The sequence below is a fragment of the Tenrec ecaudatus genome, chromosome 4 (genome assembly GCF_050624435.1).
Source record: "Tenrec ecaudatus isolate mTenEca1 chromosome 4, mTenEca1.hap1, whole genome shotgun sequence".
Classification (NCBI taxonomy): Eukaryota; Metazoa; Chordata; class Mammalia; order Afrosoricida; family Tenrecidae; genus Tenrec; species Tenrec ecaudatus.
This window is the reverse complement of record NC_134533.1, coordinates 153,779,708-153,791,876: the sequence shown is the minus strand read 5'-3', so window position 1 is coordinate 153,791,876 and position 12,169 is coordinate 153,779,708. Positions and strand designations below refer to the sequence as shown.

The 12,169-nt window shown below is 42.6% G+C and overlaps 1 pseudogene; it reads left to right on the top strand.

The window, feature by feature from the left end:
* The first annotated feature begins 8,932 nt into the window (after nucleotides 1-8,932).
* Nucleotides 8,933-9,487, top strand: LOC142447175 (leydig cell tumor 10 kDa protein homolog pseudogene; annotated as a pseudogene).
* The last annotated feature ends 2,682 nt before the right edge of the window (nucleotides 9,488-12,169 follow it).

Here is a 12,169-nt window from a genome sequence, read left to right as displayed (position 1 = left end):
CGTGGAAGAGAGTGCCTACATGTGTGTGAAAGGGGGGGAATCCCGGGAAGCCAGAAGCCCAAGAACCCAGAGGCTAAGAGCATGTGGGCCCAGAGATGGTGGGCCCCAAGTAGGCCCAGAGCTGGTGCATGTGCGCCTGTGCAGGGAAGGGAGCCCCTGACCCTCCACTGCGCTGACCAGGAGCAGAGTAAGAGAGGAGGCCTTCCCACAGCCAGGGTATTTGAAACCTCTGTCTGAGGACACATGGTTGGTGGTATTGGTTGACCCCATTGGCTGAGTTAAGCCCACCTGGGTAATGTCATGAGCCTGGGCCTAGTTTAAGGGCCCAGGTGTACCTCCCACCTGGCTCGGACTAGAGTATGATCATGCTCAGTTTGGGGTCTTCATAGGTGTCTAATGGTTGCCTGATGTCTTTCCAATCTCCTTTATGGGGGTCTTTGTAGGCATGGGGGGGGGGACAACCCTCTCTGCCCCTAAGCTAGCTACCTAACACTAACTGTTCTTGTATTGGGGCTAGAGTTAAATAGGTACCTAGAATCCAACTGTTTGCCCTTGGAATGTACTACACTGAAATTTATTTTGGCGGTCGTCTTTTTTTTTTTCTAATTAAATCATTTTATTGGGTGCTTGTACAACTCTTATCACAATCCACACATACATCCATTGTGTCAAGCACTTTTGTATATTTGTTTCCCTCATCATTCTCAAAACATTTGCTTTCTACTTGAGTCCCTGGTATTCATTCCTTGTTTTTTCCCCTCCCTTCCTGCTCCTCCCTCCCCCATGAACTCTTGATAATTTAAAAATTATTATTATTTTGTCATATCTTACACCACCCGACGTCTCCCTCCACCTACTTCTCTGCTGTCTGGCCACTAGAGAGGAGGTTAGATGTAGATTCTTGTAATCAGTTCCCCCTTTCTCCTTCACCTTCCCTCCACCCACCCTGTATCGCCACTCTCACCACTGGTCCTGACGGGTTCATTTGTCCTGGATTCCCTGTGTTTCCAGCTCGGATATGTACCAGTGTGCATCCTCTGGTCTAGCCAGATTTGTAAGGTAGAACTGGGATCATGATAGTGAGGGGAGGAAGCATTCAAAAACTAGAGGAAAGTTGTATGTTTCTTCATTGCTACAATGCACCCTGACTGACTCGGCTCTTCCCCGAGACCCTTCTGCAAGGGGATGTCCAATTACGCACACATGTGCCCTGGTTCCCCACTCTGCACTCCCCTTATTCACAGTGCTATGACTTTTTTGATCTTTGATGCCTGGTACCTGATCCCTTCGACACCTTGTTGTGGGAAACAGAAAGATTTCTCCCAAGTTGTCTCCCCCCAAAATATGCCAAACTTAGCTGCTTGCTAAACTGGGGAATGACTACACACTTGGAGGGGTTATTCTCCCTAAGGGTTCTCAGCCATCCAGAGCAAGCAGACACCACTGTTTATGCCATAACTAGTAGGGCCCACTCCCTTCTGATAAGGATAATAGTTGACTGTTTCCTTGTAGGAGACCCCAGAGAGGTCAAGCCCGCCAATGGGTGGCCAAGGTTAGGCTGCCATCATGAATCTAGGGTCCGCCCTTCTTGTCACATGTATACCTCTAGTTCCTCCCCTTCCTGTCATGTGTACAACCCTAACTCAACCCCTTCCTGTTGTGTTTTATATATTTCCCCCTCCTATTGCTTGTATACCTATTGTATCGCTCTTTCCTGTGAAGTGTGGTTACCTGTAATCACAACCCCCTAAGTAGATATAACCCTTGGCTAGCAATAAACAGAGTCTGAGCCTCTTGCCAGGTCTCCAGCCTCAGGCCAGCTATCAGTCTCCACCCCATCTCACCCCGGCCCACACAGTGTGGTGTGTGCGCAGACCTGGCTGGTAAGGTGAGGATGCTGCTATGAAATGTGTCTGACTCCATTATTTCAATCTGTCTTCTATCTCTCATGCTCCCTATGACTTTATTATAATCTTTATGTATCTTAACCATACAATTGTGCCTATTGAACCCATGGTTAGTTGTGGGAGTGGGGGGCTGGGATTCCCCCCACTCCTTGTGATCTCACAGGCTGGTATGCTTCTTCCATGTGGACTTTGGTGATCGTCTTATGACAAAATTGAACCCCATATGACCCCCCACTGCACTAGCACCAGCAGCAAACTAGCCAGCAAATTATCCAACAATCAAGCAAACAAACAAACTAAAGGAAGGACAAAAAAACCCCATATAAACCAAAAAAGTACAACATTGTCAATTTTCCCCCCTGGGGTATAAGGCTATTTCCCTGATGGCATCAATTTTCCCAATGACACAGCCCTCCGGACACTGTCATCATGAGGAGTCTGTGAGTCCAGATCCGCCATGGGCAGTGGACCAGGAGCTGCTGCCCTGCACAGGTGGATCTCCCATTCTGTTGAGCTCTCTTTACCCAAGGATGAAGCTTGGTGCCTGGGAAACGTCCTTCATCCGTTTTTTCCTTGAGCAGCTCCTTGCCCACCCCCAACAGATCAAAACCTGTCTTGTCTCCACGAGGCGGAGATCGAGGTACTAAATACATGGTGGTTCTGGATCCCTTTCCATTGGACACCCCCCCAAGCTGGGGGCTCCCTCCAAGGTCCAGTGACCACCACTTCCTTAGTCCTGGGGTGACCTCTCTCTGCTTCCCCTCCCTTCAGAATGTGAGGTTGATTTAGCGATGGAAAGAAAGAAAGAAAGAGAGAAAGAAAGAAAGAAAGAAAGAGAGAGAGAAAGAAAAAGAAAGAAAAAGAAAGAAAGAAAGAAAACAAAACCTGAGCTCCTAGGTGAGGTTAACGGGGGAGGGCGGGGGCAGTTGGGGCCCCACAATGGCACACTGTCCAGGTGAGAGGTGGAGAGTTTTATAGGCCAGGTCTAGGGGACGGAGTGGCTGGGGAATTTTCCACTGCAACTTTGCAAATCCAGGGCTAAGGCCACTTAAGGGGAGGAGGAAGAGGGGGAAGGGGGTGGCTTCTCATAGCCTTGGAGTGGTTTCACTAGCTCTATTTACTAGTCCACCTGCTCTGCTAACTCCCACTTCTGCCTGACACAATACCTCAGTCCTCAGTCCTAGCGTGTAGGCAACTTCGGAGCAGGGCCTAGTTCATTCCAGGAGAGCTCTATGTTAACTCCTACCGGTGTAGCCTCTGCTTTATGCCATGGGGCCTGTGCAGTCAGCGTCCACGGTCATCATGGTGCTTCGTCGATGGCAGGGTTCATGAAGGGCTAGGTAGAAATGTATTTGTAGAGTTTACCTAAATACATACAATCTGGTTCATTGCCCCCCTAGGCGCCCCACAGTGACTGTTTAGCATCCCTTCCTGATGGGGATGTTCCCTTCTCCCTCTCTTAGCTTGGTTTACAGACAAGGATTTTCTTTCAATCCTATGGGGGTGTGCTTATATTCTAAATTGGGTTGTTTACTTTCTTATTACTGAGTTTTAAAATATATTCTGGATATACTCTGAACCTATTTATCCCCCTATTAAACCTATTTATCATCTAAGTAATCTTTTCATTTATCATCTAAGTAATCTAATCATCTAAGTAGTATCCTTTAAGGAATTTAGGTTTTTAAATATAACGGAGTCTAAATGATAACTTTGCTCTTTAATGCAGCATAATTTTGGTCTCATGTCTTAAAAAAAAAACAACAAACTTTCCCTAACTCCAGATCATAAAGATTTTTCTCCCATACATTTCATATTTTTAGGCTTAAGTAATTTTTCTACATGCTGCATGGTATTGATCAGAGTTCAATTTTTTGTGTATAGATAACAGCCTTTTCCAACACCATTTATCTTTTTCCACTAAATTGACTTCTCACTGTTGTCAAAAACCAGTTCATACACGTGTCAGTCTGTCCCTAAATTTTTATTGTATTTCATTGATCAATATGTCTATTTATGCCAATACTACTCTAGTTTGGTTGCTGCATCTTTAAAATAATTCTTAAAATCTAGTGTTAGTCTTCCAACTTGATCATTTTTGAAGTTATTGGCTATTTTAATCTTTTTCATTTCGATTTGGATTTTTAAATCATCTTGTTAATTTCTTATTTTTTACGTCTGCTGGAATTTTCATTGGGATTGTGTTGAATCCATGGATCAGTTTAGAAAGAATTGATATTTTTAACAATGTTGAGTTTTCTGACATAAGAGCATAGTATAGCTCTGTACTTATTTAGGACTTTTTAAATACTTCTCAGTACTGTTTCCAGTGTAGAGCTCTCTCACATCAACTTTCAGATTTATCTCTAAATATGTAATAATTTTTATATTATTGTAAATTTTATTTTTCAACTTCATTATTAGCATATAGAAGCCCAATTGATTTTGCGATTTTAATTCTAAAATTTTTCTAAACTTATTAGTTCTAGTAGCTTTTTTGTAGATTTCATTGGATTTCATACTTAGTTGATCATATAACAAACAGACATTGTTACTTTTCCTTTTCAAGTTTCCTTCCATCCTCCTTCTCCCATGCCTCCCCTTTTTTATCTGCCTGATGACACTGGTTAGAATCTTTAGTATAATCAATGAATAAAAGTGATGCGAACAGACATCCTTGTCATGTTGTAATAATGTTTGACCAATAAGCTGTCAGTTGTATACAAATGCCCTTGACCAAGTGGAAGACATTCTCTTCTATTTTTATTTTACTGGGAGTTGTGATGTGTTTTTTTTTCAGGAACACATATCGTTATACATTTTTCCCGTTATTGAAATAATAGTCCCCCCCACTTTAACCAACCTTATTTGGTGGTAGATATGTGGTAGTTAGATTTTCTATGAACTTGAAGAGTGGAGTCCAACTTGTCCCTCAGGTGGTGCCCTCGTGATGCTCCTGGGCCACGGCCGTTTAAGAGACACTGGGAACTTCTCTTCCTGCTCCTTCCCCTTCCTGCTTGTTAGAGCTCACTCTGCGCCTGTCTCCAAGGGGCCCCCTGAGAGCAGGAGGCACCTGACATGTTTCCATTGACCTTGGATCCATGCAACTCCGCACCTATGGTCTGTGATCTCCCTGCTTCCCATTCACTTTTGGCTCAGGCATGGGAACAATTGTGAGGATGCTGCAGGACCATGAAGTGTTTCCTTCCGTTGGGCACGGGGTGGCTAAGGGCGATTCAATGGTCCCTCAAAACAGCTGGACACATACCGATGATTTCGTAAGGAATACAATACTCACAGGACACACGTTTAATTGTGGGAGCCAATTTCTGAAAGGGGGCCTCAGGAGGTTAGTTGGTTCTACATTTTAAGATTATTTCAAGGCAATAGTCTCAGGGACTCCTTCAGTTTCAATCAGTCTAATAAATCGGACTTTTAAAAATAATTGGGATTACTTCCTTTTATTATTAGAAACTGTTGTTTTGTGTAGCTTTTCTGGCTTTGGGGGGTAGAGGTTGGAAATGGGGGTCTGTTTTGGGGGTGTGTTTCCATGCAGGAAGGTAAATTCATTCTCTGCTTCTCCATTTTTGACAGAAGCTGAAATCTGAAAACCTTTTATTGATTACTTGTAACACCTTAACACAGCAAAGTCCTCTTTCCTTTACTGCCCTAATTAAAAAAAAATTAAGTGAAGATTCTTGGAATTCAGACCAACTTAGCATGAGGTAGTGATGCTAAATGTAATTATGTGGTTTCTGGGGCAACACGTTTTTATAGATATGTTTAATAAAACCCACATGTAAAACTTTCACATGGTTTTTAAGATTTGTGATGTATCATGTCATAATCTCTGCTTTCTTGGTTTTAGTAGGCCCCCTCTCTCTGCCTACTTTTTTCTTGTTTCATCTCTTGTAAACTAAAGGGTATAACAAGTTACACCTCAGGGAAATTTCCCTTCGATGGGATCAGGGTGTGCTTGGATTAAACTCTTAACCCTCTTACAACTCAATGATTTATCACATCAGCTCACATCGTGAAGGAATGGATCATTATGTAACTCCTAAGTTACATCACGACATAAGTGCCAAACCCAGCCAAATTGACTCATATTTTAGGAGAGATCATAGTTTAATCCATGACCTTTACTAGTATAGTTTTTCATCTTATTCGCACCTGCTTATTGGGTACACTCTTGACATTGCTTGGTTATGCATCACCTTCATGAAAGGTAGAGCGTCAGCATTTTAAACGACTATTAAAAAAAACAAAAGCAAAAACAACAAAAAAGTGAGTGTAAAATGAAAAGCCAGATACTCAATGCATTGTTGTGTAGGACCAACATGTTGGCTTATTCAACACCATTGAGCTTTTTCTCTTCACCCCCAAGCCTCCCACACACGTTTGGTACCTTTTCCTCATCTTGCAGCTAATTAGACAGATCTTCCCTTTTTTGTCAGTCAATATGTCATTCTCTTTTTTTCCTTCAATAGGCCATTCTTTTAACAGGCTGTAATATAGGTTAACCTTAGTTATCTTGAACTAAATAATATATATGACAACAATTTGTAAATGATACAACACTATATGGAATTATTTATTATATTCTGAATGTAGAATGGATAGCACATTGGTGGTGTGCAAATAACTTATATTTTGTGCTTATTTTTAAAAAGCATTACATTAGAACACTTTAAAAGGTGAAAAGGGAGGTCGGAGTTAAGATATCATCCAGGTAGAATCACCCGCCTGGCGCTCCTGTTGCTAGACCAGAAAATAAGAGGCTTCGGAAGTAAGCCCATGGAGAAATGGGAGGAGAACGAGGGGGTAAAGGAGCCACGAACAAACAATGCCATAGACAGGGGAACAACTAGGGAATTAACATCAACAAGGAGGACATAGAGATCCTGGGGGTATTGGAACAACAGCAGTCTAGCTGAGAGGAATTACTAAGAGGCAAAAGAAGGGCTAGCATGATGGCAGGGCAAGAGGAAGGTAAAAGGAAACAGAGGTATGATCTAGGAAGCAAAGTTATGAATAGAGGTATAAGCATAGGTGTGCACTTATGTAAATATATTCATAAAAATAGAGGTACTGGCATAGGTACATCTATCTATATGCCAATACATTGAGGAAGTGGATAGACTTTGGGCCTCTGCCCAAGTCCTCTCTCAACGCAAGAACACTTTATTCTAATAACCTGGCATTCTGTGATGCCCATGCTTCTGGCATGCTTTCTGAAGACAAATGGGTACATAAGCAAATGTGGGGAAGAAAGCTGATGGTGCCCAGCTATCAAAAGATACAGCATCTGAGGTCTTAAAGGCTTGAAGTTAAACAGGTAGCCATCTAAAGAGCAGCAACAAACCGACATGGAAGAAGCACACCAGCCTGTTCTATCAGGAGGTGTTGAGATCAGGTAACAGGAATCAGAAGACCCAAACAAACAAACAAAAAAGTATTGTGGAGAATCAGGGAGGATCAAAGCTGAGATCCAAAACCCATCTGTAGACAATGGGACATTCCGTCACAGAAGGGGCACAAGAAAGGTGACATATAGCACCAATGAAACACAATATTCCTCTGATTCCTTGAGGCTTCTTCAGCCCCTAATATCATGACCCCAAAACTGCCTTTCACTGAGGGGTAGTCCAGAGCACTTACACAGGTACACAGGAGCTCAGACCACACGGAATCCGTGACAGATGAACCCCTCAAAAACAGAAACGGGAGCAGAATTACCAGGAGGAGGGAAGGGGAAAGGTAGTGAGAGGAAGGGGCAGGAAACCACGGGGAAGGGAGACAGCAGTCAGTGTAAGACATGAAATTAATAATAATTTTTAACCTATCAGGTCACGAGAGGGGGGAGGGAGGGTAAAAAATAGGATCTGATACCAAGGACTCAAATAGAATTTGAATATTTAGAAATTATGATGGCAATATATGTACAAATATGCTCGATACAATTGATGTATGGATTGTTATAAGGGCTGAAAGAGCCCCCAATAAAATTATCTTAGAAAAAAGAGAAAATCACCCTGTGACAGTAAAACAAAGGAAAATATATATTTTATAATTTTAAAAAGGTAAAAAAGAATTGGGGAAATGTGTGCAGCAAAAGGTCAGATATGTTAAGCTCTAAAAACAGGGAGCGTGTTCTAAAATTAACACTCTACATACACATATATTCCTAGATTCTAATAGAGGAGGGGCGAGATAAAACAATTGCCCAACATGATATGTTACTTAAAACAGTTTTATTCTGTTTCTTCAAATGTTTAAGTAAAAAGAAAAGTTAATTAATGGCAAAATTGGAAAACAGTTAAGCACTTAACCACTGCACCACCAGGGCTGCGGAGAAATAGAGGAGTTCTAAGCAGACGTGCAGGAACACGATCTGCAGTCGCACGCAGATATAGCGGGGGACCACTAGATGGTGGCATTGCTTCACGAGCCTCTACCACGTTTCACCACCGTGCCACTCGTCATTTTTCTTTTGAATAAATTTTAAATATTTTTAACTGCACAAATCTTAGCCATATGATTCCAGTTTATGTTTAGAAGACCAAAAAATAAAATAAGGAAATTATGATAGGAAACTCAATAGCGATAAATCCAGTAAAGCAAATACATCTTTACTAGGAAGGAATTCAAGGAGTTAATGAAGGGAAAAGGGGAAAAGTATAGTGATTTTAAATGAAAAATATCCTAAGTTCAAGAAAGATTTGGAACATTATTTTTTAAAATCATTTTATTGGAGGATCTTACAGCTTTTATCACAATCCATACATCCATCCATTGGATGGATGTCAAGCACATTTGTACATATGTTGCCATCATTATTTTCAAATTGGAACTTTATTTTAATAAATTGAATAAATGTTGAAAAAAGTTAATAGAAAACATCTAGGTACATACCTTGATATATCCTGGTGAAAATTCTGACAAGGAAAAAGAAAGGTCCACAAGTTTGCAAGTGGGAAAAATTCCTTACAAAGAAACAAATCCGGGCCGGTGCACACGGGGCCATGGCGCAGGGACAGCGCTAGTTCCAGGCGCAGAAGTCGGCCAAGAGCAAGGCAGCGGCGTCGGCAGCCGCCTCGGAGCAGATCCGGGGCCCGAGGAAGGGCGGCCGGGTCATCGCCCCCAAGAAGGCGCGCGTGGTGTAGCAGCGAAAGCTCAAGAAGGACCTGGAGGTTGGCATCCGGAAAAAGATCGAACATGACGTCATGATGAAGGCCAACAGCAGTCTGCCCAAGAAGCTGGCACTGCTGAAGGCCCCCAGAAAGAAGGGGGTAGCCTCTGCCAAGAAGACCTCCTAAAGGCCTCCCCCCACTGTGGAGCCCAGTGTCACACCCTGTGTCCAAGACCAGTCTCCAGGCAGTCCCCCGGGCCACTGTGAGGAGGAGGAGAGACCCGGCTCCCAGGATTGAGGGCACTTGACTTCAGTGAGGGCCCAGCCTACAAGCCAATGGCCAGCAGGTCCAGGTGCCGAGGCCCAGAACCCAGGGACACCAAGGCAAGTGCTTTTGCCACCTCTGTCCCCAGGCCCCATCTCTGCTGCTTTCACCCCGAGCAATAAAACAGGCTTTGTTGTCTAAAAAAAAAAGAAACAAATCCGACTGATATGAAGTAATACAACAGTGTTAATATAATCAGTAACTTTCTGTTTTGGTAAATCTTATATTTGAGACTCATCTGTAGCCTTAATTCACAGGAAAAATAACTGAAACTTAAATATACCTATATATATAAATACATTTATTTGTAAAAGAATAGAAATTAAAACAATAAAAAAACACAAAACATTTTTTGCCTGTCACATTAGCATACACAAACCAATGTGCTAATACAAAGGAGTCAATGAAAGCAAGTAGTTACAACTAATCACCGTAAAAATATATATACTGGCTGGTAAATTTTAGCAAGTTCTTTCAATAAACTATTCAGGAGATTATGGTGTTAGCAGAGAGGCTCAGAGGATTGTGGTTGGCTGTTTCACCAGCTTCATCCATCGATCAGGGGAAAATCAACTTCCCAAGGAAAAGTTAGAATGATATTAACCAACGGGGTAAGTAAGAAGGAGTATGCAGAAGAACAGTTGTTCACTGAAATCCTGGCTGAGGGTCCCGGTCTGTGTCTGCGGTGGTGGTGACAGTTGTTTCCGTTGGCTGAGAGACCTTGGAGGCCTGGTGGAAAAGTCTCCTAGGTTTGCGAGAGGAGATCTCGGTTTGTCTGGGAAGAAAACTACCAGGAGAGATTCTGAGGATTCAGCAATATTTTGCAGGATTCAACTGCAAAGCTTAGCAGGGAAGACTTGGGCTTGTTCCATGTGGCCTCAGCCAGGGTGGCTCGACTAGGAACTGAGGATCCACCTCCAAGGTCCAGCTGGCAAGCTATTTTGTCGACCTGGAGCTCAGCCAGCCCTGTGGGCCGTGGGTGTTAATTCCTTTTCAGGATGCGTGGGGCTTGGTTCCAAGAGTGAGGATCCCAGAGAAAAAGAATACATTTCTTACAACCCAGGAGAAGAAATCCACTTAGCGTCAACTCCGCCATGAAAACCAGGTACATGGGAAGGGCTATGAACCTCATATTTAAATGAAAGAAGTGATAACGAATTTGGAGGCCCCCTTTAAAAGTTACCACAATTTCAAAGAAAGAAAGAACATTTTTTTCCAGTTATCTGTGGATCCTATAAAAGTTCTAAAAGCTTAAGATTTGGTTCCTTGGTTTGGCAATTTCATTGGATACAACTTCATAGGACATCCTAGTTAGTTGACCTAATAATATGTTTTCAATTGTTTTTTTTTAATTGTCTTTAAACCATGCAAGCAGTCATTCCAGGCATAACAATTGGTCTCTACTTACTTGGAGTTACAGAGGAAGATTGGGAATAGGAGAAGGATATAGAATAACTGGAATTCATGGAATTACTACCATGACCAACTGCCTCCTTTGCCAGGGAACCAGAGGAACTTGATGGTGCTTGGCTACCATTACTGAACATTTTCACCGCAGGTTACACAGAATTCTAATGAAAGGGGGACAAGCAGAACAGAATTTCATATTCTCATAGACTCCAGGCCTTCTGGAGCCATAGAGGTGGATAAAGACCTGAAACTATTGCCCTGAGATAATATTTAAATGTTTTTAAATGTAAGTACCTTTATTGGAGGCCCACATTCAATAGAATTAAGTTCCATCTATTTTTTCCTTTGTGTGATTTATTTTAATGAACAGAGTATGATAGAAGTTTAACTTTTGCTTTGTTAGAAGCCAGTTTCCATGTCATAAACATCCACAGAGCTAAACAGAGAGGGTCGTGTGGCACGGAACTTAGGTTGTTGTAGGAATGGAAGGAGTCTGGGAAGCCTGCGTTGGATTAGCCAAAACCAGAGACCAGATTGATTCTATAAATTCTAAGTTTATTTATTCCTGAAAGCACACGCAGAAGGAAAACAGCCAGGATTCTCTTCTGAGCTGTTTCAGAGTTCAGGCCTGACCCCACAATATACAAAAAAACTCAGGGTTTTAAAAAAATTAATATTTTTATTGGGGCTCATACAACTCTTATCACAATCAATACATACATCAATTGAGTAAAGCACCCTTATACATTTGTTGTCCTTGTCATTCTCAAAATTCACCTTCCACTTGGGTTCCTGGAATTAGCTCATTTTCCTTTTTTTCCCTCCCCCTCAATAGTTTATAATTATTTTTATCTTATCTTACACTGCCCGGTGTCTCCCCTCACCCACCTTCCCACTGCCCATCTCCCAGAGAGGTTACACATAGATCCCCAAGATTGGTTTTCCCTTTCTACACCCCCTTCCCTCCCGGTGTTGCCACTCCCACCACTGGTCCTGAGGGGTTCATCCTTCCTACATTCCCTGTATCCAGATACCTCCTGCCCCGCTGTGCATCCTCTGGTTTAACCAGGTCCACAAGGTAGAATTGGGATCATAATTGGGAAGGAAGCGTTCAAGAACTAGAGGAAGATTTTGAGTTTCATTGTTGCTACACTGAACCCTGAGTGACTCATCTCCTCCCCACTACTCCTCTGCAAGGGATGTCCAGCTGTCTACAGATGGGCATTGGGTCCCCATCACGCACTCCCCCTCATTCACGGTGATGTGATATCCCCCCCGCCTTTCTTGTTTGAGACCTGGTCTCCTCTGCCCTTCACGATCACACAGGTTGGTGTGCTGCTTCTGTGTGGGCTTTGTTGCTTCTGGGCTAGATGGCTGCTTGTTTACTTTCAAGCC